Source organism: Miscanthus floridulus, chromosome 9 (genome assembly GCF_019320115.1).
Source record: "Miscanthus floridulus cultivar M001 chromosome 9, ASM1932011v1, whole genome shotgun sequence".
Classification (NCBI taxonomy): Eukaryota; Viridiplantae; Streptophyta; class Magnoliopsida; order Poales; family Poaceae; genus Miscanthus; species Miscanthus floridulus.
In genome coordinates, this window is record NC_089588.1 from 105571631 (window position 1) to 105598137 (window position 26507).

Consider the following 26507-nt stretch of genomic DNA (forward strand, 5'->3'; position numbering starts at 1 on the left):
GGACTGCACTCAGCCTATTGTTCCCAACTGATAGTGTAACATGTCCTAGCAAATACACTTGGAAAACTGGTTCCAAGTATATATCACATGGCAATGATTTTGAAGAGGAGCTCTGTGCATGGGATGGTCTTGTTGTTGACAACAAAATGGGTTTGGTCGAAACCATTTAGAAGACATGGTGCGAAGTCTATTCTGTTGTTCATCACAGCCATAAACTGAATAAGCATCGAACACCCAACACAAGTCTTGCATTGGCATCTGGGTCAGCTTTGTCTTCACAGTCTCGGCTGTTGAGCTCAAGTACGGAATGAACAGCTGCAGGCATCTGACTACAACCCCAACAGTACTCTCAGAGAGCCGTAAGGTGAGGGAAAGAAGGAAATTATTCTATGGCACATTGCCATCTTCAAGTAAGAATGCCAAGCTCCCCCCCATCCCATTGTCGGGTAGACTTATGGGCTGTAGAATAAGTGAGAGATGTTGGCCCCCACGAACAAAACAATACTTTGTTCCTTTGCCAGCGAGAAGATGGCGTAAAAGAGGCACGGAGAACATGTATCTGCATGGTGTGCCACCAAGCTCCAGTACCTCAAGAACTCGGTCGCACCATTTGCAAAGCGCTCGAATCGCCGGACAACGGTGGATCCTCTGAGCTTGTCGTCGTTACCGCTACTAAAGATTGACGAAACAAATGACAGCAGTATGAGCAATCCTCTTAGGAAAGGAGGAGCTCTGTACCGCTAGCTGCACTTCTTCCTCTTCTTGTAATCGCTGCCTGCACCGGCGCAAAGTGTGGTTGCAATCCTGTGTGGCACGCTTGAGCTTGCTCTGCCAGCGCAGCAGTGGCGCGCTGGTGATGTTCCACTTCTTGGCTGCCTCAAGGGCAGCTTCTAGCTTGATGTGGGCCATCTCCATCCTCTCTATGTGCTCCTTTGCATCTGACTTCTCCGCATAATCCTCCTTGATTCTTGATAAGACTTAGTTAACAGCCTCCTGGGCCACCGCAGAACCGACCATCTCTGCTGCCATTAAGACTAATCAAAGCAACCTGTAGAATCGGTTGTCCTGCATGCACAGAAAGAAAGCAAAATATTGCATACATATATGAGTCAGATGGTCCATGTTCATCAGTCTAAATTCTGTGATTGATCTTGTAAACTGCAAGTGCGGAGAGGAAATCAAAACCTTGCTTGTTTGAACACTTGAAGTAGCTGTGTAGGGTCTCAGAAAGTCGACACCACAGCAACTGAGACACAAGAGTTGGGGAATCTATCCTGCCCAGCCGGTCAGTTGTGACCATACATATTGAGAGGTCTTCATTTGTGAGAGGGACCAAATGGAAGACGTCGATTGTGGGCAATGGAAGTTTGCTAATGGAAGTTAGCTAGGATCGCGTCAGGTGTGGGCAGCATGTCCAATTGTGCGCTAGAATTCCATACACAGGACCGAGCAATCTAGTCGACGGTGGACTAATAAAAGTAGAATACAAGTATGTACATGTGTCGTGTTGTTACCCAAAAAATATACTTCAACTTTGATATTCGCAATATATTACTTCCTCAAAAAAAGATATTCGCAATATCACTATTTCATGAGTCAAATAACGCCTGTGGTATAGCTGTCAGTTAAATATGATTTTAGCTATTTATTATTGGTCAAATCTCTTCAGAGGCGGCTGTGATGCGTCTATAGAGGCGGTTGACAAACCGCCTCGTCTCTACAAATGAATAATTTGTACGATTTTGTAGATGTGGTTCTCCAGCCGCCTCTAGAAATTGATTTATAGAGACGGCTTATCCAGAAAATCACAAATTCAGGTCAAAAAAATATAAAAAAATTAATCCTGGGAGACCCAATAGCCACATGCGCACCATCACTAGTCAGCAACTATTCGCGTGAAAAACATGCACAACCTTAGGCCTCGCTTGTTCTTCCCCTAACCACTCCTCCCATAACACACTTGTATCTATTTGGGATATTCGTCCTCCTCATTTTACCTTCATCCAATTTCAAATGAGTATTTATAGTCCTAAACGAATTCAAATAAAAAAGTTGTTAACAACAAAGTCTTGTAACTTTTCAGTATCTACAACTTTAGTTTTGTTTTTTCTCCATTCGAGGTCGCTCGAAATATTTGAATTTCAAATGTTAGAAATTTAAATGTAGATTTTCTGCATAGATGATTTCAAATAAAAAAGTCGTTAACTACAAAGTTGCATAACTTTTCGAGATATACAACTTTTTGTTTTGGTCGTTTCTCCATCCGGGGTTGTTTGAAAATTTTCACATTTCAAAACGTGAGAAATTCAAACATAGATCTTTCATACATAGATGATTTCAAATGAAAAGGTTGACAACTATAAAGTTGCATAACTTTTTGAGATCTGCAACTTTGGTTTTGGCCGTTTCTTCATCCAAGGTAATTTGAAAATTTTGAATTTGAAATGTGAGAAATTCAAACGTAATTTTCCATGCATAGATGATTTCAAATGAAAAAGTTGTCAAATACAAAATTGCATATTTTTTAGATCTACAGCTTTTGTTCAGGTCGTTTCTCCATCCGAGGTAGTTTGGAAAAAAAAAATTACTGTGCAGCTCCTATTTTTAGAGGCGGCTGAAATAGATTCTATGGGTGGCTGGAAATAGAGCTGCCTCTATAAATCGATTTCTAAAGATGGCTGAAAATAGAGTGCCCACTAAAAATGGTATTTTTAGGGGCGGCTCAAAATAACAGACATCCCAACAAATGCATTTCTAGAGGCAGCTCGGTTGGCCTCTAAAAAACTCCCGTTGCTAAAAATCAAGTTTATAGTAGTGTGTTATATCACAAAGCGTTAATTAATGTTACTTATTGCTACACTACACATCCCTTTATCTAGCTTCTTATTAACCTTCCTATGTGGTCATCATAACAATGAAAATCTCTTTAGTTCATCTAGCTGTCACCGAATGGATGTCGTGCGCATCAGTTTTTTTAGTGAAAACCGGGCCCAAAAACTACTAACCGGGAGAGAGCACACTCCTCCTGACAAACTTTGGAACATTGTCCAACCAACTACATTGTCCAACCAACTAATAATGACTTTACCCTCCTACTACTTGCTCCCCTCCTACTACTTGCTCAAACCTTAGCCAACTTGGTCGGATACGTCCAGACTAGCAACTCAACTGCACTAGCAACTAGCTGACAACTAAAGCACATGAGAGCAATTCAAACCAAGAAACCAAGAACCAACTAGCAAAAACAACGAACTCTACCAACCAGCTCTGAGCACAACCAACACATGTTGGAGCAACGCCAAGGCCCGATGACGTGAGAGCAACGGCGGAGCTCGAAAGCCTAGACACGCCTCCAAGAAGGAAACGATGCCAATTTTGATAAGGCTTGGCAAACTGCCTCCTCGGCCACTGCAGAACTGACCATCTGTGCAGCCATTAGGATTGATCAACGCAACGTGTAGAACTCGACTGTCCTGCATGCTCAATCGGGAAGAAAGCAACAAATACTATCTGTCAATACATATAGCCATAGGAGTCAGAATGTCCCTGTTCATCAGTTTTGCAAGAGCAGAGGAAATCAGAACCTGGTGACGTTGAACTATCTGTAGGATTGCTAACTTCTGAATGTGACGATATGTAGTCCTGTTTATTTGAGAAAAATAGGTTGCAGGGTGGTGGCCAGCCAGTTGTATGAGCATACACACGGAGAGGTACATTATTTGAGAGCGACATCGTGGAAATTTGTCATGAGTGATATGCACACAGGAAGACTTTGAAGACTTTGGAGTAGAGGGCAACAAGCACTGAGGTCGACATATGTATCACACCTCTAGGAACGCGTCAGACATGGGCCAGAATTATTCATCCGCAAGACCAACCGGAGTCAAAGTCGACGGTGACTAAACGTAGAAATCTTGGCAGGAAAGCTTCTGGAGCAAAAAGCAGAACCCGAAGCCAACGGCAAGCCTGCACCTGCATACCAGTGTCATGGGTAGGTTACCCACGACATGGAGGGTCTTCAAGCCGACAGCAATCATACGTAAGAAAATGCATGCACGGAAAGAATATAGACAACAATGAAATAAATATGTGTTATGATACATAATATAAGAGGATGAAAAACTTGACAAAAAACAATAAATATTACAAAAAAGGGGAACAAAATTAATTAATTTGCCTTAGGTCTCTAGCCTTCATCGAATTAATCTATGTGGGGTTACTCCTAGTGTCCCACCTTCGCTAGAGGCTAGGCGGGGGACACCGAGGGTTTCCCACAGGATATCAAACCAATACAGGTGCGATTTGCGAGGGAATCCCGGAGGGAACGCTAGAAATAAGTGCGGATTAAATGCCCATTAAATTGCCAAAAGCGGCCTCTCCTGAACAACTGCGTCCCAGGGTATTTATAGCCCATACCCTAGGAAGTATTGAAATTACAAAAGGGTTGACGACTGACCAGCAATGCCAATACAACGGCCGTGGGCAATGAGATAATCCTCCGTAACCCGGGACCAACCACTCCTAACCCTAACTGAGCGAATGGGACCGCCGCCGGCTCCTTGTCGGGTCGCTCCCGTGGCTTCTGGCGAACCCTCGCCACATCAGTCGGGGGTTCTCCTTCCCGCCAACGGTCTTGCACCCTTCCCTGTAGTTAGTGGCCCCCGAGCCAAGTCTCACCGAGGGTACCTGAAAAGAAGGGACAGGGAGGAAAACCTTCGCTGCGGTGGTTATGGCTCGCAGGCCCGGAGCGAAAGTTGGGAGACGGGCACGGGGGGGGGGCAAGCTAGAGGCGCCTTCCTCCAACAATCTAATTCTTAGACTAGAAAAAAATCATGATAATAGTAGAAACAAAGAAAATCAGAAATATAACAAAAAGAGTCCTAAATAATACATATGCCATTGAAGATTAATTCATAGTGAGAGCAATGTAGTCCTTTATTTGAGGAATATCTGATCTAGACCTTCATTTTCCGCCCTCTTACTATTAGCTCTGACTCCACCACTGGTGTGCGATTTATAATGGTAAGACGCGATGTTGTGAGGAAGCTACCGTGACCATGATAGATGGGAGGGAGGAAGGAAGCAACCACGGTGCTGTCTTGTGGCGAGGGAGACTCAAAAGAGAAGACTGAAGAGCATGGAGGCTTTCTAGACCCACGAGATATTTCCGGACGGATAGAGTTATTGCACGATGGGTCTCGCTCCCACGTGAGCATGCGACCCCACCCTCTGCCGCCTCGCACCACCGCCCACGGTCGCTGGCGACATGTCGCCTCGCTGCACCGCCCGCCCTCCACCCTCGCCCGTCAACCCCAACCTCTGCTAATTTGCCGCATCCATCAACCGGTTACCGACAAGACTCCCCCACCGTCTCGCAGCCCCGCCTACCCACCATAACCCACCGCCAGGCCAACCTACCGCCGGAGATCTAGATCCGGGGAAGACGGCCAAACCCTAACCCGCCTTTGGCGGAGGCGGCACCGTCGGCGCCGGCACCGGCACGACCGTCACATGGTGTTGAAACCGTGCGCCCGTCGCCTGCTAGAGTTTGCGTTTTCAGACTGAGGAGCGTTGCCATGCCATGTGGAGCGGTTGACATGGTCGCTTGCACATAGACACACACTAATGGACGTGGACTGTTTTAGTTACCAGCGCGTGGACCATGAAATGGATCACGCTTTTACGCATTGGACTCAGCTAGAAGCAATCTAGGTGTTGTAGGCCCATTTACCCATTTGCTCGCATGTCTTATATTTTCCCAGGTGACCATCAGCTAGTAGCTAAGTTAAAAAAAACTTTATAGTAGCATATTACAAAACTTTGTACTCTCAACTTCAATACTTTGCACATCCTTCACCCAGGTTTGAATAAGCCGATCAGCATAGGCACTCATGAAACCCTCCATACGCTCTGCCATGTGTGCTCACATTACTTACATGTGTGGATGGGCCCCACGAGAAACCGGTCACGCATTGGGAACGATCATGGCACACATGCGTGAAAGGACCGAGGAATGTCATCATACACTATGTCTAGATATATAATAAAAATTAAACAATATATTTAGAAATTCCAGAATGTATTATAATTTGGAACAGAGTATTACATTTATAGCTATATTTGCAACACACCAACAGTTCAACTTTTTTATGTACATCAAGGTAGTACAAGCAAGTGGAAATCCTTCAGGGGTTTAACGTGCTGGACATCTTCAGCTTCCTTGCCAAATAACTGTGATCTTGCGAAGACAACATCGTGATTGGACAATCATAGACGCAGGCATTAGTTTTCAATAAAAACGGTCGTGTGGATCGCTTTTCTTTCTGAATCCAATAGTCGACGACCGAGCCCTGCAACTGTGTAGGCATGTGCGCAATCCATGAGCTAACGAATTCATTGTGAGCACTTGTCCATCGCTGAATTGGAACCTTCTTGTCCTGTCGTTGCTTACGGCGTTTTCCAACTTTGTCGTCCTTCCTAGTAGTTGCTCTCCATGAGGTCTTCTCAACCCGACGCGCTTCCATGCTTGGACTTCGACAACATCTGATATGAGGTAGCTTCCACATTCCCACTAAGGCAATCTACTGCTTTTGGCATCGTGATCTCGCCCAGCTGTTCAAAGGAAATGTTTGCATACATGCCACATTGTTTGGCTTCATCGTTGATTATCTCTGATACTGAACCCCCGACAGTAGGTGCCAAATCTTCAAAAGAGGCATGAGGCGAGAAGTATGCTCCAAGTTTCAGATATGGAAAGTCTCTCATTGGGCTTATTTGGCTTTCGCCATCCATGACTGCACTCAGCCTATTGTTCCCAACTGATAGTGTAACATGTCCTAGCAAGTACACTTGGAAAACTGGTTCCAAGTATATATCACATGGCAATGATTTTGAAGAGGAGCTCTGTGCATGGGGATGGTCTTGTTGTTGACAACAAAATGGGTTTGGTCGAAACCATTTAGAACACATGGTGTGAAGTCTGTTCTGTTGTTCTTCACAGTGATAAACTGAATAAGCATCGAACACCCAACACAAGTCTTGCGTTCCAATCTGGGTCAGCTTTGTCTTCACACTCTTGGCTATGGAGCTCAAGTACGGTATGAACAGCTGCAGGCATCTGACTACAACCCCAACTATATCAGTACTCTCAGAGAGCCGTAAGGTGAGGGAAAGAAGGAAATTATTCTGTGGCACATTGCCATCCTCAAGTAAGAATACCAAGCTCCCACCCATCCCATTGTTGGGCAGACTAAAGGGCTGTAGAATAAGTGAGAGATGTTGGCCCCCATGAACAAAGCAATACTTTGTTCCTTTGCCAGCGAGAAGATGGCGTATAAGAGGCACGGAGAACATGTATCTGCATTGTGTGCCACCAAGCTCCACGTACCTCAAGAACTCGGTCGCACCATCTGCAAAGCGCTCGAATCGCTAGACAACGGTGGATCCTCTGAGCTTGTTGTCGTTACCGCTACTAAAGATCGACGAAACAAATGACATAGCAGTATGAGCAACCCTCTTAGGAAAGGAGGAGCTCTGTACCGCTTGCTGCACTTCTTCCACTTCTTGTAATCGTTGCCTGCACCGGCGCAAAGTGTGGTTGCACTCCTGTGTGGCACGCTTGAGCTTGCTCCGCCAGCGTAGCAGTGGCGCGCTGGTGACGTTCCACTTCTTGGATGTCTCAAGGGCAGCTTCTAGCTTGATGTGGGCCATCTCCATCCTCTCTATGTGCTCCTTTGCATCTGACTTCTCCGCATAACCCTCCTTGATTCTTGATAAGACTTCGTTAACAGCCTCCTGGGCCACCGCAGAACCGACCATCTCTGCTGCCATTAAGACTGATCAAAGCAACCTGTAGAATCGGATGTCCCGCATGCAAGAAAAAAAGAAAAATATTGCATACAGATATGAGTCAGGTTGTCCCTGTTCATCAGTCTAAAATCTATGATTGATGTTGTAATCTGCAAGTGCTGAGAGGAAATAAAAACCTGGCGCGGTTCACCATCGTTTTGCTCAATAATTATCTTCCTTTGAACGTTGCAATAACCAACTAACCGTACGATGTTGGGATGTTAGACCTTCATATGGTTACTGACTTCATTCAAAAACTGTTTGTCGCCAATTCCTTGGCTCGTATGAAGCAACTTCACCGCTATCTGTTTACCTTTGTATTCTGCCTGTTCTAAGGAAATAATTAGAAGTGTTTCTTATTCATTTTAAAGTGTAAACTTAAAGAAAATAACAAGTTATTACCTTGTAAACTTCTCCATAACCACCCCAACCAACTATTTTCTCTACAGAAAAATTGTCAGTAATATATCCTTGTCAACTCCTCTAAGTTTATTTCTAGATCCATGAATGATCGAATGATATAGACCAGGCCTTTTCTGCATACATATAATAAACAAAATAAAGTAGTTATTTTCACCATTTCGAGATGCCCTGGGTATATACGCTATTACTATTTTCTTCGGCATTAGCAATCAAGTACAGCAAAATGTGTCAGAAAAAACAATAACTGGCACTGAAATTCTTGGTTGGTAGCTGACACCAACATTTGAGAAGTAAGGTGCTTAGATCCAAAGCACAGGTTACCATTCTGCATTTTAGGGTACCCCATCTGTCACAAATTATATGTCGTCTTGGCTTTTTTAGGTATATTGCTTTTGCTATGCACTTAGATATACGATATGTCTAAATACATACTAAAAATTGTGTACGTAGAAACACCAAAACGACCTATAAATTGGAACGGAGGAAGTACATAATCAAATGATACATCCTTTTCTTCAACTGACATACTGACATGGTGACAGAGACCATTGGTTGCATGATTGTGTTTTGTCTGCAACAGAGTGCAACCTTGGAAAATGATTAATCAAGGTGTTGTCCAAAATCTCTATACTTAGCAGTATTTTCATAGGTTTTGGTATGTGCTATGCTTCTATGATCGTTCATACTGCAGCAAATAGTTGTGCTCAACCTGTTTCTGAACCTTGGAAACGGACAACCTTTTCAGGAGTATGTCTGCAATCCATCGATATGCTAAGAAGAGAGTTCTATTGCCTTCTTCACTTACATTTCAGAATGACATACCTCTGCATTACATCTTAGGATTTGTGTGTATGCGTAGGGCTAGTTTTTATCTAACTAATTTTTAGCCCTAATAGGAGTATGTCTGCAATCCATCGATGTGCTAAGAAGAGAGTTCTATTACCTTCTTCACTTACATTTCAGAATGACATACCTCTGCATTACATCTTAGGATTTGTGTGTATGCGTAGGGCTAGTTTTTATCTAACTAATTTTTAGCCCTAATACATTTAAATATGGAGGTAATAAGTCCTTAATTAGTTGTTACCCAACTATACTTGGCCAACCGGGCCGCCCGGCACAGCACTGGCACGGGCACGGCCAGGCACGGTCAGGCATGGCAGATTAGCCGTTCCGTGCCTGATAGTGCCGCCGTTCCGGAATTGCGGCCCAGGCACGGCCCTATGGAGGATTAGCCGTGGCGTGCCGTGCCCATCGGCACGACGGCCCCCCGGGACCGTGTCGGCCCGCTGGGGAAGAAGATGTGTCGCCGGCCACGCTAGGGAAGAAGATGCGCCGCCGCCGGCCACGCTGGGGAAGAAGATGCGCCACCACCGGCCACGTGCTCCTCCGTCGCTGCCGGCCTGTGCACTCCTCCGTCACCACTGGTCGAGCGCCGCGCGCAGATGCGCCGCCGCCGGCCGCGCACTACTCTGCCGCCGCTGGTTGCCCACCGCTGCTGCAGATGCGCCGGCACGCCGCCGCCCTGAGGCCTCGGGGCATGGCCCCGCGACTGCGCGCACCTCCCGTCCCCTCCTGTCTTCGCGTCGGTGCTGCTGAGGAAATGAGTGGGGGAGAGAGAGAGGAGGAAGTTAGGGTTTAGGTGAGGGAGGCATGCTTATATACTGGTCTCCAACGGCTCTGGTTCATCAGCTGCTCATCAACGGTGGAGAATAAACGGGCCATGTCGTGCCGGCCCATTATTCGTGCCGTGCCTGGGCCGGCACTGCGGGCCGACATGGCGGCCCAGGCAAGGCACTACAACCGGGCCGTGCCAGGCACAGGCACGAAGCGAGCCGAGCCGGGCCGTGCCTAGGCCGTGCTTCTTAGTGCCATGCCTGGGCCGGCCCATAGTGCTCGGGCCAAATGGCCAAATATATAGCCAACTAGCTAGTCAACCTCAACTAATTTGAACTAATTTTTAGACCCAAATAGTAACTAGCTCTAGCTCATCAAAACAGCCCCTTGCACACACTGGTTTCTCTTGAATTTACGCCTTCCCACTGGTGTCTATTATGCTAGTAATTAAAATAAGGTATACGGAGCAAGTGCTTAAATAGAAGTTTTCGTTCGTGCATACACTACACGTCAACAGCATCGCTGCAGGATATAGAATTTGTATGTGCGAAGGAGGTGCTTAACTCAAACCAGAAACGAGATCGAAGATGGAAGCACTAACCTCCTAGAACTCGAAGGTCTTGCGGCCAGTGTTTTAAAGGCGTCGCCTAGGCGTCCAGGCGTACCCAGCTCGCCTTGGGAAATAGTGGCGCCTTGTCGCCTAGGCGTCGCCTAGGCGCCGCCTAGGCGTCCAGGCGTACCAAGCACTCGCCTAGACGCCTAGCCGCCTTTAAAACATGGCTTGCGGCCGCCTAAGGTGTCCTGCTTGTGCTTGACTGCTCTCTGAGGATTGATGGAGAGCTAAATATTGCGACACCACTGATGATTAAGACAGCACATATCCTCAATTAGTTCGGGAGGCCCACAATACGTTTACCAACCCAAGCAAGTTGGCCGTGTAACCTATCCTTATAAACAACCGGCAAATTAAAATATCACGGTTAGTCAGCAGCCACCTACTTAACTGGACAGTAGGAAACATGATAGGGAAATATGAACTACTCATCAATTCCATTTCTACGTTTTTTCTCCATTTTCACGAAGTGCCAAGAATTAATGTGGGAGAGAATCATGATTAGCATAGTCCCATGATGCCTATGACTAGTTTCAGGTCATCAGTTGAGTATTCTCATGTAAATAAGCTTCTCCACTACCGGAAACAGTGAGTTTGCCGTGTGCCACAGGCACTTGGCAAAGACCAAAAAACACTCGGCAAACAACACACGACATCTAAAGTGTCGGCAAATGCCTCTTTGCCGAGTGTTTTCTATCGGACACTCGGCAAACACTTTGCCGAGAGCTGAAACCGATGTACGGCGAAAAAAAGTAACGCGACGGCGCGGAGACGGTCATGGCGCCTTTGCCGAGTGTCAACTCCCAGACACTCTGCAAACCTGCATCCTTTGTCGAGTGCCAAATCCCAGACACTCGGCAAAGCTTCCTCATTTTGCCATGTGTCAAATTCCAGAAACTCAGCAAAGCTTCCTCCTTTGCCGAGTGTCAACTCCCAGACACTCGGCAAAGATTCCTCCTTTTGCCGTGTGTCAAACTCCCCGGCACTCGGCAAAGTTTCCTTCTTTGCCGGGTGTCAACTCTGAGACACTCAGCAAAAGCTGGCCTAGAATGTACTAATGTTGGCTTCTTTGCCGAGTGTCACAGCGCAAACACTCGGCAAAGAAGCCATTTTAGTCCTAGAAAGTATAGATTTTTGTCACGTGTCCCTCTTTGCCGAGTGTATTTTCATGGCACTCGGCAAATAGGGCTTTTGCCGAGTGTAACACTCGGCAAAGCTGCCACAAATAATCAGTTTATTTGTTTCGGTCACAGCCACGTACCACATTCAAATAAACATCGCATCCATCATAGATAGTTCACAATAGGCATCACATGGAGTTCATATAGATATATCGACAACACATTAATGCAAATAAACTTCAGAATCACTAGTACGTTCATTCACAACCACAAATAATCACAGGTAATCCACAAATGTAAATGCAAATAAAATCACAAGTCTACTTATGCCACGAGTTCCACTGCAACCACGCTGAGTCATGAGGCTCATTCGATGCCGCCGATTGATGCTGCACAAAGGAGAAGAGATTGCATGTGTGAGTCAAGATTGCACAAAGGAGAAGAGATTGCTGCACAACTAGTTGGTAACAAACATGTAGCATTAGTCACTAAGTTTCTAGAGTCTGGGCATCTTTGTAAGATTGATTCTGCATAAACTAGAAACGATGATTATAAGGTTGTAAAGTGACTCACAGTGCCTGAAATAGTGTTTGGAGCAGGTTGAGGAGGAGGGACTGGCATCGGTGGCGGAGGTTGACCGATTGCAGCATAAACACCCCTTATATATTCAAACATCTGCTGCTCCATCCTCTGCCGCTCTGCCTCCATCTTTGCCTCTAGCTCCTCCCGGCGCCTCGTTTCTTGTTCCAGCTGAGCCTACAATATTTCATCCCAATGTTATAATGCAATGCAAAAGTATGTAAAAATAAATGAATGATGAATAAAACAGAAATAACATGGAGTGCGTTCATCTAGAACCGTGTAGAGTCTGGCCGTAGGCGTATTGCCAGACTGGACCCCGTGCTCCGTGCTCGAATCTGGGAGAGAGTGGGAGTACTAGCCGTGTCGATTGTGCCGTCGCCAATCCAGAACCGGCCATGCTTCTTGCCTCCTCCCGCCCTCATGACCACTTCTCCATCAAGGTCATGGGCGCTCGGATCGTACTCTGGGCCATGGACCACCCTTGCCATCGATGTGTATCCATCGAGGCGGCTGTGGACGGACTCGTTGTTGTACGCCGACGGCGGGTCCTCCGGGTTGTAGGCGACGGCGGACGTCGCCTTCCCCTTGTGGGCCAAAGCATATGCCATGAACTGGGAGTAAGGCTCGCCACCATGTGCCGCCAACTGCAAAAAAAAGCAATATGATTAGAAATTATGCAGAGCTGAGCGTTAGAATAAAGAAATGAATTCGCGTACCCATCTAGTCGCGTATTCTGAGAGGTTGAGGTTGCCTTGATGGTGTGGTGCACCCGGCATCAACAAACGCCGCTCCCGACAAGCGTTGTGATTCTCTTCCCATGCAAGGTCGCACCACCTGTCCACCATCCGGGCCCAGCACTGCAGATCGTAGGCGCACCACCATGGAGGCACCTACGTCATCAAGTATATGACATATAAGAAGATGAAATTAAGCATAATTAATCTCAGAAAAAATAAGTATTAATGTTCTATATTTACCTTCAGGTATTGTTTCGAGGTCAGGATCATGGTTCTTGCCACCCTTTTAGGGATCCTCTCTCTAAGAATTTCCACGTGGTATTGGATCACGGCTTGGATGCGCGCCTCGTAGTTCATGTCCTTGACGAGTTTCATGGCGGCTTTGTCAGCCACAGCATCCGCCTTGGCCTCGTATCCCTCCTCACATCTAAAGAAATCCTGCATATATATAGACGTGATGTATCCGGTCATTATTTCAAGAATGTCCAATCAATGCGATGTATTGAGCAACGTAGTGCGAGAAAGACTTACCCAAAGCTCGGCCTTGACACGCTGCGCCTTGTCAGCGAATACCCTGCCATCCCGATCAGGGGTGTTGGGGACGGCGGCATAGTGGGCCCACGTGTCGGCCGGCTCGACAGTTCCGCTGAACTGCACCAGGCCAGGGAACTTTTCCTTGATCAAAAGACACATGGCGTGCGTGATCACCCCCACCGACCTTCCTCCAACCCCTGCCCAAGTGATTAGATAAATTATTAGTTTCTATTGTAATTTTGAACATATCAAACGAAAAATTAGTCATAACATATAAAGTTACTTACTTGTCTCCATCGGGTCGAATCAGCGGGCGTCTCTCAAGAGGTATCGGTCGCCTCGGGAGGGTCGAGGGACCTCACAACCACACACGCGATGAACTTGAGGAAGAGGTACCCCCTATCTCCTCCTCCTCCACCCCTGCCTCCTCCTCCACCACCCCTGCCTCCTCCTCCGCCTGTACCTCCTCCTCCTCAGAGGATGAGTGAGTGGAAGGTAACTCAGACGGCAACGAAGGTACAGGCAACGGTGGCCTCATCTTGCCTCCACCCTACCCTCGACCCCTGGGTCTACCCCGAGGTCTCTTCCCGGATGCCTATGACTAGTTTCAGGTCATCAGTTGAGTATTCTCATGTAAATAAGCTTCTCGCTCGACTCTGATTAGAGAACGAGAACAATATTTATTTTTGTTCTAAGTGCATCAGCAGTAGTTTGGGAAATGAGAAACATAAAATCCTTCCGAAAAATATCAGATGCAATGTGGATTTCCCAACTATTGATTCATGAACTCTATAGTGCAGGTTCGCAGGCTCCATCCTTTGGGCCGGCGCGTTGATGCAGAAAACATCCCAGCCGGAACCAGTGGTGGAGGATAGAAAAAAGTTAAGGTATGGCGAACTCGGTGGCACAAAGAACGTCTAAATTCAAAATCATAACTATTAAAGCAAACTTATGAAACCAAAAATGTTTTGACACAACATTCAAGTGCCTATCCCCGAAAGACAAACGCGCGTGATTACGATAAATAATTCCATAACAAGTCATGGCCAAACATTCCTAAGTTTGATGAAAATTACATCATCCACGGCTCATAAAATTAAAGCTGAAGGCCTGGTGCTTGAAAACAGGAATTGACAGGAAGAATTCAGTGCACAGGTATTGTGAATGTGCAGGTAGAGAGAGAAAAACGGTAGCGATATAAATTTCAGAGGCGGACGCTGTTTCGGAGCTGCTGCAGCATCGTGCAGTGTGTTGTATTTTTGCATGACACCGGCTCTGCACACATCGTGCTGCTATGCCTGTGCGCCGAAAAGAACCGAGAAGCATCGTCTGTGAGACCGTGAGTCCATGACTCGGTTAACCGCGAACGAGACGCATTGTTTGGTGTCCACCATCGAACTGGGGACGAACTGAAGGTTGGCCTCCTAGCCCGTTATATGAACGAAACATTCGGCCCACGACGAGTGAGTGATAGGCCCAGCAACGTTTCGGGAAAGACATCAACATCTTCTTCCTTCTCTGTTTCTCGTCTTCTCGGCTCAGATCATCAGCCATGGCGGCCGGATATTCAAAACCTTCAAGATCGAAGAGCATGGGGCATCCGCAGACCTCGCCATACCGAGCCCTCCGCCCGTGGCCGGAACAAGAATGTTGGCATTACTTTATATATATCTACCAAAGTTTTGCAGTAAAAAAGTCATTTTTTCTACCAAAGTTTTGGAGTAAAAAAGTCTATTTTTTTCCAAACAAAGCATCCACGTTAAATTATCTGATCATCTCATCGTGTTTCTTACAATATAATAGAATCATGTATGTAGTAGGTTAATAACGGGAGCAACTTCACAACCTGCATTTACAGCGGGTTCCAAATCTAGTAGCGATAGTCATAGTGTTTCACTGTCGGCGGCTCATCTCTACTATAATGGATCAATCAAAATTACACTAGATCCCTAAAAAACCGACCTCCGCTGAGAGCCTATAACCATTGTGCACCTACAAAATTATACACAGAAATTCGTCTCCATTAAAATCAAGGGCTAATAAAACACCTAACCCAAATCCGATGGCCACGATTGGATGTGGGATGTCAGGCTTCTCACCCCGCCTTCTCACCCCCGCATCCCCGCGCCCTCCTCACCCCGTGCGCTTCCGCCCTCGCAGCATCGCCGCTCAGGTTTCGAATACTTCGATCACCGAATAAAAAAAAAGACCGACACTAGGGAGGACACGAACAGCTATCCCGCCGTTGGTCGTCTCCTCCGTGGCCTATCGCCTCCTCCACGCCGCCACCGGCCATCTCCTCCCAGAACAGGATGAGAGCGGCGGTCGCCTCCTCCCGGCGGCAACACTCCTCACCGCCAACCCCTCTCTCGCCCGCTCTGCCACACTCGATCTACGATAGGAGGGCAACGCTCCACACCGCTGCCGCTAGGCGAGGCCGCGTGGCCGAGCGGGGCCACCGCCGGCCAAGGCGCGAAGGAGATTGCGGGCGGCGGGGAGGAGAGCCGGCGTACAGATAGATCCTACACCGCCGCTGCCTCAGGTGCCCCTGCCCGCTGCAGTACCCTCGAGATCGGCCGCCATGGAGAACGATGACCATGGAGGGCGCAGGCCATCGAGGAAGCCCGCCGCTTCAAGTTCCTTCCGCCTGCACTTTATTTATTGCTTCTCTTCATTCCTCCGCCGAGTGGGATCCAACGTCAACCACGCCGAGGCGCGTGAATGGGGCTGCGGCAAGAGCTCACTACCTTTGCCGCGCCGGCGCCGGACGCCGCCAGCCCTGCAGGTATACATAGACCATATGTATCCTAGCTAGCCTGCATTGTCATGTGATTTATTTACGGCTTCATTCTTGGATTTACGTGTGTGTGTGTGTGTGTGACATGGGACAAACCGTGTAGTACCACGTATCCAGATTTGCTTGACGGCGGCCTCGGCCTGCAGCAGAGGAACCACCACCGCCGGAGGGGAAGGGGACGAAGGAGCCTGATCTGACGAAGAGCAGGGTCGTTCAGGACATGGGCTCACCAAGAGACTCTGCAATGAAGAGTTTAGCACAAGGAGGAAGAAGAAGCTACTTATCCAGGATCTTAATGGCCTACTCGCCGATATCAACCAAGACAAACACAACGCTCACCTTTCCCATGGAAAGTTCTGGGGCAAACTAGGTAAATTTGCTGCCATTTTTTCTGCCCTTGGTAAAATCATTTTTTGTTGTCTCTGAACTATTACTATACGCCTGAATCGCTAGCTTGAAAAATGATTTTTCATGGTATCATTATCACAACCGCAGTCTTCAAACAACCCTAACGTGACGATTTCCTGAGGTTCTGCATCCACCACTTCAAGCTGGGGATATGGTCATCAAGACTCAGGTGCTAATTACTTAGCTAATTTCTGCCACGTGGTGCTAATTGCTGATTATGATATATATTCTTTTATTTACAAAAGAGCTAATATATGTCGATGCAGTTGTTAATATCCTGATATGAAACGTCACCTGCTGTTTTGTTGGGTAAGTACTGCATGGAGAACTGTTGGGATGATTTGTGGGGAGGGGAGGCGGAAAGGGGATCAATGTGATCAAATGTGCTTTGCTTGTTGTCTCATTGGGAATGTCTTTGTTGAAAGGTGAATTTGTTTGATTATACAGAACGGCAAACTCCTGCTGTATTTGATAGGATGGTAAGTAGGATTATATATTGATGGTTTCCTTGGTCGCTTCTTTTATATATGGGAAATTTATTTTTTTTGAAAGGTGAATTTTGAAATTTATTTTTTTATTTTTTCAAATGACCTCGGATGCTTATATGTGTAGTAGTGACGCATATATGGTCTATACCAAAGTTGCAGGTTTCAATATATTCTACAACTATATATTTGATAATATTTTTATCTAGGTCATTTAGATGCTAATTATTCATTTTAAGTTCTCTTGATTTTTAGCCCAAAATTTTTAATTTCAATATCTAAGATTTAAAACAAAAATTGGGGACACTAGAACTTCAACTTAACATATGGATGTTAAAATTGTGTCATGCCCGGTTTTTAACAATAAACCATATGGTAACAATATTTATGACCTGGACATCGTGCATATAGCTACTTTATCGGTGTATAATTGAACAATGCTTATTAATTAAGAAAGTAATACATATTACAAATCCAAGAGGTATATTGGAACATGAACCTGAATAAATTATTTAGAGCTCATAAAAAGATAATTAGGAGCTTCTGATAAAAGGATTTAACTGTGAGATGGAGGAATCAAATTCTTGAAAACTCTAGAAAAAATTATATTAAAAGATACTCGTCTCCTAAACGTATCTTACAAACTTTCACCCGCGGACACACCAAATACATTTGACATGCAAGCAACAAATAAAATCAAACCATATCAAATCAATTTAGAAAATCATATTTCTTCTGCCACTAAATTGATAACAATTTATATAAATTTCGTAAAATTTTGAAAGAATAATGAAATTATAAATTTTTATTTAGTTTTTCTTATTCATGTCAGAAAATTAAAATTTTAGGGTTTGACAATTAGAGCGATGGCTAAAATAGAGTGATGATTTAGCCCACCATTGGAAGGATGTTTTTATCATGGGACGCCTATGTTTTATGTTTTAGAACTCTTGTAGAACAAATCATACACTACCGGAAACCGGCACTTTGCCGAGTGCCGGAGGCTTTGCCGAGTGTATTTTATCGGGCACTCGGCAAAGACGGTCTTTGCCGAGTGCCAAATAAAATACACTCGGCAAAAAAAACACTCGACAAAATGCGTCTTTGCCGAGTGCCTTTTTTCTGGCACTCGGCAAATATGTATTTTGCCGAGTGCTATTTTTCGGCACACGGTAAAATGCGTCTTTGCCGAGCGCCTTTTTTCTGGCACTCGGCAAATATGTATTTTGCCGAGTGCCTTTGTTTTGGCACTCGGCAAAGAGGCATTTTGCCGTGTGCATTTTTTTTGACCCTCGACAAATCAGTTTTTCAATGCAATTTTTGAGGCCCTAAATGAATTCAAATGAAAAACTTTTCAACTACAAAGTTGTATAACTTCTCAAGATCTACAAAGTTTATTTTAGTCATTTCTTCATTTGACAAAGCGACAATAACGTTGTTCATAAAATCTACATCTCTCATATCTCTCATATTAGTTTCATGAAAGTAGAAGAGAGAGATATAAGATTTGTGAACAATGTTACTACCACTATGTCGGATGAATAAATGACCAAAATAAACTTTGTAGATCTTGAGAAGTTATGAAATTTTGTAGTTGGCAACATTTTGATTTGAAATCATCTTGTCATGCAAAAACGACGTTTGAATTTGAAAATTTTAAAATTTGAATTTTTCAAAAGACCTCGGATGGAAAAACTTCCTAAATGAAAATTGTAGATCTCCAAAAATTATGAAACTATGTAGTTGACAACTTTTTGATTTGAAATCATCTTATCATGCAGAACTACGTTTGAATCTCTAAAATTTGAAATTCGAATTTTTCAAACGACCTCGGATGGAAAAACTTCCTAAATGAAAATTGTAGATCTCCAAAAGTTATGAAACTTTGTAGTTGACCACTTTTTGATTTGAATTTGTTTAGGGCCTCAAACAAGCAATTTACTCTCGGTTTAGTATAATATATGAGGATAGATAACGGAATCTAGACACAAGTGACATTGTAGTGTAGTGGTAGAGCAGTAGAAACGCGAGGGAGAGGTCGTGAGTTCGAATCCCGCCGGCTGCGTTAGCCACGCAAAAAATGCACCGACTTCGATGAAGACAGGCGGGCGTTGGGTGGTGGCGGCCTCCCCCGAAAAAAAATTACTATTATTTTTGGGTTTTTTCGCATTTTTATTTTGCTGAGTGTAAATCTTTGCCGAGTGCTTTTCCGGCACTCATCAAAGGCTTTGCCGAGTGCCCAACAAAAAGCACTCGGCAAAGAAGCCTTTGCCGTGAAGGGATATGCCGACAACTCTTTGCCGAGTGCAATTGCACTCGGCAAAGCACGCGTCTGCTGTAGTGATAGCGGTTGATTTTGATTTATGAAACAGTTAAATAACCAAAAAAGCCAGAAAAGTAAAAAAAGAAATCACATGGATCTTGAGCTCTCGCATCCCACAAACGAACGCACAACTACATTATTTATTGCAACCTAGACTTCGGAAATTAGCACACAATCACATTATTCATTTTTCTCTGCTCTGTTGATCTCGACTCTCGAGGATCTGGCTGCCGTCTACTGCGTCTTTCGTTACAGCCAGCAACATGATATATCCTCATCAACGACTTGACCAGATTGGAGGCGATTGTTAGGATCTGGCCGCAACAATTTGGTCCTGCAGCTGCATACCAGTGTCGTGGGTAGGTTACCCACGACATGGTGGGTCTTCAAGCCGATAGCAATCATACGTAAGAAAATGCATGCACGGAAAGAATATAGACAACAATTAAATAAATATGTGTTATGATACATAAGAGGATGAAAAACTTGACAAAAAACAATAAATATTACAAAAAAGGGGAATAAAATTAATTAATTTGCCTTAGGTCTCTAGCCTTCGTCGAATTAATCTAATTCTTAGACTAGAAAAAAAATCAGGATAATAGTAGAAGCAAAGAAAATAAGAAATATAACAAAAAGAGTCCTCAATAATACATATGCCATTGAAGATTAATTCACAGTGAGAGCAATGAAGTCCTTTATTTGGGGAATATCTGATCTAGACCTTCATTTGTCGCCGTCTTCCTATTAGCTCTGACTGCACCACCTGTGTGCAATTTATAATGGTAAGGCGTGACGTAGAGATGGGAGGGAGGAAGGAAGCAACCATGGCGCTGCCTTGTGGGCTAGGGAGACTCAGAAGAGAAGACTGAAGAGCATGGAGTCTTTCCAGACCCGCGAGATCTTTCCGGACAGACAGAGTAATCGCACGACAGGTGTCGCTCCCACGTGAGCGCGCGACCCCACCCTCTGCCGCCTCCCACCATCGCCCACGGCCACCGGCGACATGCCGCCTTGCTGCACCGCCCACCCTCGGCCCCCGTCCATCAACCCCAACCTCTGCTAATTCGCCTCCGCCTCCATCAACCGGTCACCCACCAACCGCTGTCCGCTCAAACTGCCGCCTCCACCACCAAGGCCGGCAGCACTCCGCCGTCTCGCAGCCCCGCCTACCCACCATAACCCACCACTAGGCCAACCTGCCGCCGGAGATCTAGAGCCGGGGAACACGACCAAACCCTAATCCGCCTTCGGCGAAGGCGGCGCCGCCGGCACCGGCATATAATGGTTGCATGGTGTTGCTGTCGCACGGTTGTCGCCTGTTAGAGTTTGCTTTTCCAGACTAAACAGCATTGCCATACCACGAGGAGCGGTTGACATGGTCGCTCGCACGTAGACACACACCTATGGACGTCGACTGTTTCAGTTACCAGCGCGCGGGCCAGGAAGTGGATCACTCTTTTACGCATCTGACCTAGCTAGCTGCAATCTTATATTTGTAGGCCCATTTACCATTTGCACGCATGTCTTATATTTTCCCTGGTGATCATCGGCTAGTAGCTGAATTAAAAAAAACTTTTACTAATAATTTAAAACTTTATAGTAGCATACTATAAAGAGACCTGCTCCGGTACTCCTCTTTCAAAAAATTACCACTACCCCAAGCTAGGACATCACTGTCGGTTCAAAACCCTCCTTCACTGCTAGATTTCGAACCGACAGTGGCATACCGGTAGTGATGGGGTCACATCATTGCCGGTAACCACCAATGATGGTCAAGGCAACACTGCCGGTTCCTGGCACCACTCGGCAGTGTCCAGTTGAGCCAACACCGTCGATTTGTGGCTCAAGCCGACAGTGATGGTCAAGGCAGAAATGTTGGCTGGTGGCTCAAGCTGGCTGTGTTGGTCAAGCCAACACTGTTGGTTGGTGGCTCAAGCCGACTGTGTTGGTCAAGTCATCACTGTCGGCTAGTGGCTCAAGCCGGCTGTGTTGGTGAAGGCAACACTGTCGGCTGGTACCTCAAGCTGGCATTGATGGCATCAACAACACTGCCGGTTTGTATGTCAAGCAGACAGTGATGTCTTCAGCAACACTGTCAGCTCGTAGCTCAAGCCGGCTGTGCCCTCTTTACCGTCACTGCCGGTTTTATGGTAACCGGCAGTGATCTCTTTTTCGCATTTTATTATTTTATAATTTATTTTATTGTTTTCTTGAATCGGGTTTCGCTTTATATTCGCTACGTAGATGATAGGTCCATCAACAATAAACATAACAAATGTTATGGTTACAGTTTAAATGTACTTATCAAGATCTCGATCTCTCGAAATAAAAAAGAAATTATAATAGTCTAGCGAGCTGCTCTGGCCATACTGTGCCTTGTACTTCACCGACTGTGCAATGGAAAATGCTCTGTTTCTTTCCAATATCTCGTTCAAGATGAAGGATGCTAGCTCCGATGACAGTGCTATGATCTCCATTTCTAACAACCTTTGGTGTTTAAATTTCTTGCGCTGTTTTTCAAAAAAGATGATATCGAAAGGCACAAAGGTAAGAGAAAACAGTAGATCGTTTTGTTGAATTAACAGGTATAAATAAAATGGAGATTATACACACCAAAGCATCTGCAACATCCAATTTCCCACCGAGGTAGCGAAGCATTGCCCACATTACGTAGAACCCGCATTCATTGTTTCTCCCCGGCTGCTTTAGGGTCTCCAATTCCATTGGTGCAACCTAGAATGAGACCTTGGTCCCACCGATCATTCCCAAACAACCTTTTCATAAATCTAAGCAACCTTTTCGTAAATTCAAAATCCTATTTAGTATAATAATTGGATAATAGAACCTCTACCCTATCAACGGATAGAGAGAGAACTAAATCTGGATAAATACCAATTCCTATTACTGGTAAAAAGATACAGATTAAAAGAAAGAGTTCCCGTGGTCCAGAATCTACAAAATTTTTGTTTGGAACATGAAATAGCTTGTATCCATAGAACATCTGGCGTAACATAGATAATAAATAAATAGGAGTTAATATCATTCCTATTGCCATTACAAAAGTAATTAGCATTTTTGGCATTAACATAAATTTTGGACTAGTAATTAGTCCAAAAAATACTACTAATTCTGCAACAAAACCGCTCATTCCCGGCAAGGCAAGAGAAGCCATTGAAAAGCTACTAAACATGGTAAAAATTTTTGCCTGAACACTGTGCCATATAAGTGTGAAAAAAGAGGCAACATTAGAATGTGCTATGTGCGATTAGAAAATAATATGTTATTAGTTTCACTTACTTATTTAGCACTTTGACTAAGGGATCGAGCAAAGAAAGTTTCTTTTTCTTCGAGTCCCACACCTCGATACGATTTTTGCTAATATCGATAACCATGAAGACATAATGGTTGCTGCATTCACAGAATCCTAGTTAACGAATAATCTTAACTCAAAAAAGAAGCATGAAAATAAGAGAAGAGAACACATACTCACAGTAAGTGGTTTTTTTATTCATCTTGAATTGTCCTGTCAAAATCTTTTCTGTTCGTACGGTAAGGGCGATCCTTACGTAGGAACCTAACAGCAAGATGTCGGCTTCTAGTTTGCTCACTGGACAATCCTTATACAATAGTGTTTTGCCATCTTGTCTCATTATCTTTAGCTTTCTCAGCTGTCTAACACTAAGAAATCCGCTATCTACATTACGTAGCAACTAAGAAATTCTATCGTCATCTTCGGTGTCGTTAGCTAGCGTATTCCTAAACACATCATTAATGGTAGCCTTAGGTTCTGTGTTGACACCGGGTTCCTCATCAGCCTCGTGGAGGGCTATGTCAGGCATGGCCACATCATCATTGCTTTCCAGCGGAACATTCACACCAACCTCCCTATGCATACCCCATATCGTATAGTTTGGCATGAACACCCTGGTAATCAAGTTTATTCGTACAGACTCAATTCTCTCCCATTTACATTGATTAATGTAATCTTTGTATCGGTAGAAGACAGGGTTTCCATCCCTAGCATCGGTTTTGGCATCGGCGATAAACTTGCTGACGCCAAGCATGTACTGCTTGTCCATTCGGGATAGATACATCCACTCTCAATCAGTGTTTTCCTAAACGCTAAACGGTAAACAGTCGGTCACCTACCGTTTAGCCATTATTCGGGCAAAACGTCCCATAAAAAGGGCAAAACGGCCAATTAAACAGGCCAAACGGGTGATTAAACGGAAACGGCGGACCACCGTGTAGCGTTTACACGGTGTTTAAACGGGCTAAACGACCGTTTAGGTGAACAGTGCTCTCAATCCATCCCTGCACAAAAAATATATTGAGACTTCATGCCACATAATAATGCAGAGAGTAATTAAAGAGGAATTACATATACATTCTACACTTATTTAATTTAGTCAACCCATTTTAGGAAAAAATTATTCTACACTAAATATTGAAAAATTGAAATTGGTAGCCCCGGCCATATAAATTGAAAACCATAGCTCCATAGAAAAACAATTATTGCACAATAATGAGGAATAATTTTTCTACTCCATGCCACATAAAAATGGAGACACTAATTTAAAAAAAGACTAAAATTGGAGACATGATCATGAACAACAATTTAGCTCCAAACAATGCGTTGTTAGGTGACACATGGATTAATTTTTTTATTAAAATTGAAAAAGAATCTACTCGATGCCTAACAAGAACTAATTATATATAACTACATGAATCAATTTGCGCAGCGTGGCCAAAATGCGTTCCGTGGCGGGCACCTCTTTTGCCCGCCACGGTTAACCGGTGGCCGGCCAGCGAGGCCGGCCACCGAGGCGCCCGCTGCGGGAAATTGGTTTACCGCGGCGGGCCACCTTGACATCGCCCAAGTCACCTTGTTCTCTATGTAAGTGCTGAATTGCGAGTTTCACATATCACCTGCCTTTGAATCGGTCAAGACTACTTATATATGCCACGATGGCTTGTCCTTGCAGGTTGATGGCCTATATATCCAAGGAACTAAAACTTGATGTTATCTATCTATCTCCAATGCATATTGCTCAAAGAATCATCATTGGTTACCACCTAGATGACAATCATCCAACTATGAAAGACTTGACCAAGCGACAGAGAGAGGCGCACAGGAAGAAACTGATGGACAATGAGAAGTTGAACATTTCAAGATACATACTAGGAGCAATGAAGAAGATCAGGAGAAATGGGTGTATCCTAGCTGCCTACCACTTTGGGTAAGTCGAAGACATGCCTGTAGATATAAGTGGGTAGCTAGCTAGTATTATTATTTCTCGTCGTAACCTGTATTTTGTTTCAATGGCGCAGCCAAGGCCTCGAGGGTCACTGGGTTGCATTTATCATCTACCCTCAGGATGGCAGGGCCTGCGTATTTGATTCGTTGACAGTGCCAAACTTAAAAGGGTACAAGGCCTTTGAAGATAGCCTCAGAGTGTAAGTAACTGAACTGTCTTCTCATATGCGTTCTAATGCCCTGCCTAATACTAGTACATTTTGTATAGCGCTTATAAGGAGTACGTGAAGGATCTTGAATGCTATGATCGAAGAACAGAGAAATTTAAGGCTAAGCATAAGAACTGCATCAAAATCAGACACAACTTTCCGGTAAGTATTTGAAAGGTTTAATTGTGCTTTCCGTTCATATGCGTTCTAATGCCTATGTTGTAATGCTTGCGTATCGATCATGCAGTGCGCCAAACAACCGGTAGGATCACAAACCTGTGGCTTCTACGCCTGTGAGTTCCTGAGGGTGTGCAAGCAGTATAGCAGCAGTTGGAGGGTGCTCAAGAATGGATTGAACTGGTCGAGAGATATGCAGAGCATCCAACACAGCTTCAAGCAGACAAAGGCGGACATATGTAAGTTTGTCTTAGACAAATGCGTGCTTGAAGGGGGCACGTTCTTCCATGAGAACAGCCCGCTAGCGATTTTACCGGAGTACGAGAGGCTGAGGAAATGGCCCACGATGATGCGTCCGCAGGATTACACCTTAGCGCATGTATAACGACTTTAATATGTAAATGTAATGAATTAACGATGAAAAGAACGACGAAATGAATGTATATATGTGTATATATATCTCATGTGTAATGCCGGCATACTTTTTAAGTTTAATCTGTGAAATATGGATGTGATTTGGATTTGAATTTGAATTTATATGCATGCTGTATTTTATTTGAATTTATATGCCTGCTGTATTTTTTTTAATTCAGGAAATAATTTACCGAGGCGGGCAAATAATAAAGCCCGCCACGGCTAATACACATAACCGCGGCGGGCCACAAAATATGTCCGCCGCGGTAAAATAATTTACCGCGGCGGGCGGTGTAACGTGCCCGCCGTGGTAAAAGTATATTTACCACGGCGGGCACGTTACGCCGCCCGCCGCGGTAAATCGGTTAACCACGGCGGGCAAAGCCACCCGCCGCGGTTAAGCCACGATTTACCGTGGCCTCTAGGCCGCGGCGGACGGCTTTGCCCGCCGCGGGAAACCCAAATCGCCCGCCTCCAGTAAAGTTTGTGTAGTAGTGATAGCATCACATACCAAAAATCATCTTCACCGCCATGTCATTAGCTAGAAATTTAAATGGGTTCATAGACACCAACCTTTTGGATGATTAGATTCTCCGCAATTTGCTTGGATGCCTTGCACAAAGTCCAATTGAAAAGTGCTCTCGAGAATGGAGAAAGAACTAGATTGAGAGAATCAAGCAATGTAGCCATCAAAACAACGCTAATTAAGCAACAAAATCAAAGGAGTGAATGCTTGGTACTAACCTTAAAGCAAAAAGATCAAGCCATTCTTCAAAATCCAAGAGCTAGCTTCATGGTGAAGAGCAGCCGCAACAATGGAGGAGGGGACCAAACGCGCGCCTCTGTGCTCTAGATGGAAGAGAGGAGGGAGGAGAGGATGGCTGCAGCTTTTTGTAGTGTCATTTTATTACTGTCGGTTCTTGGCTAGAACCGATACTCATAGCACCAAATCACTGTCG

At 44.9% G+C, this 26507-nt stretch overlaps 1 pseudogene; it reads right to left on the bottom strand.

The window, feature by feature from the left end:
- Positions 1 to 6131: 6131 nt before the first annotated feature.
- On the bottom strand, positions 6132 to 8726 carry LOC136482542 (uncharacterized; annotated as a pseudogene).
- Between the last annotated feature and the right edge of the window lie 17781 nt (positions 8727 to 26507).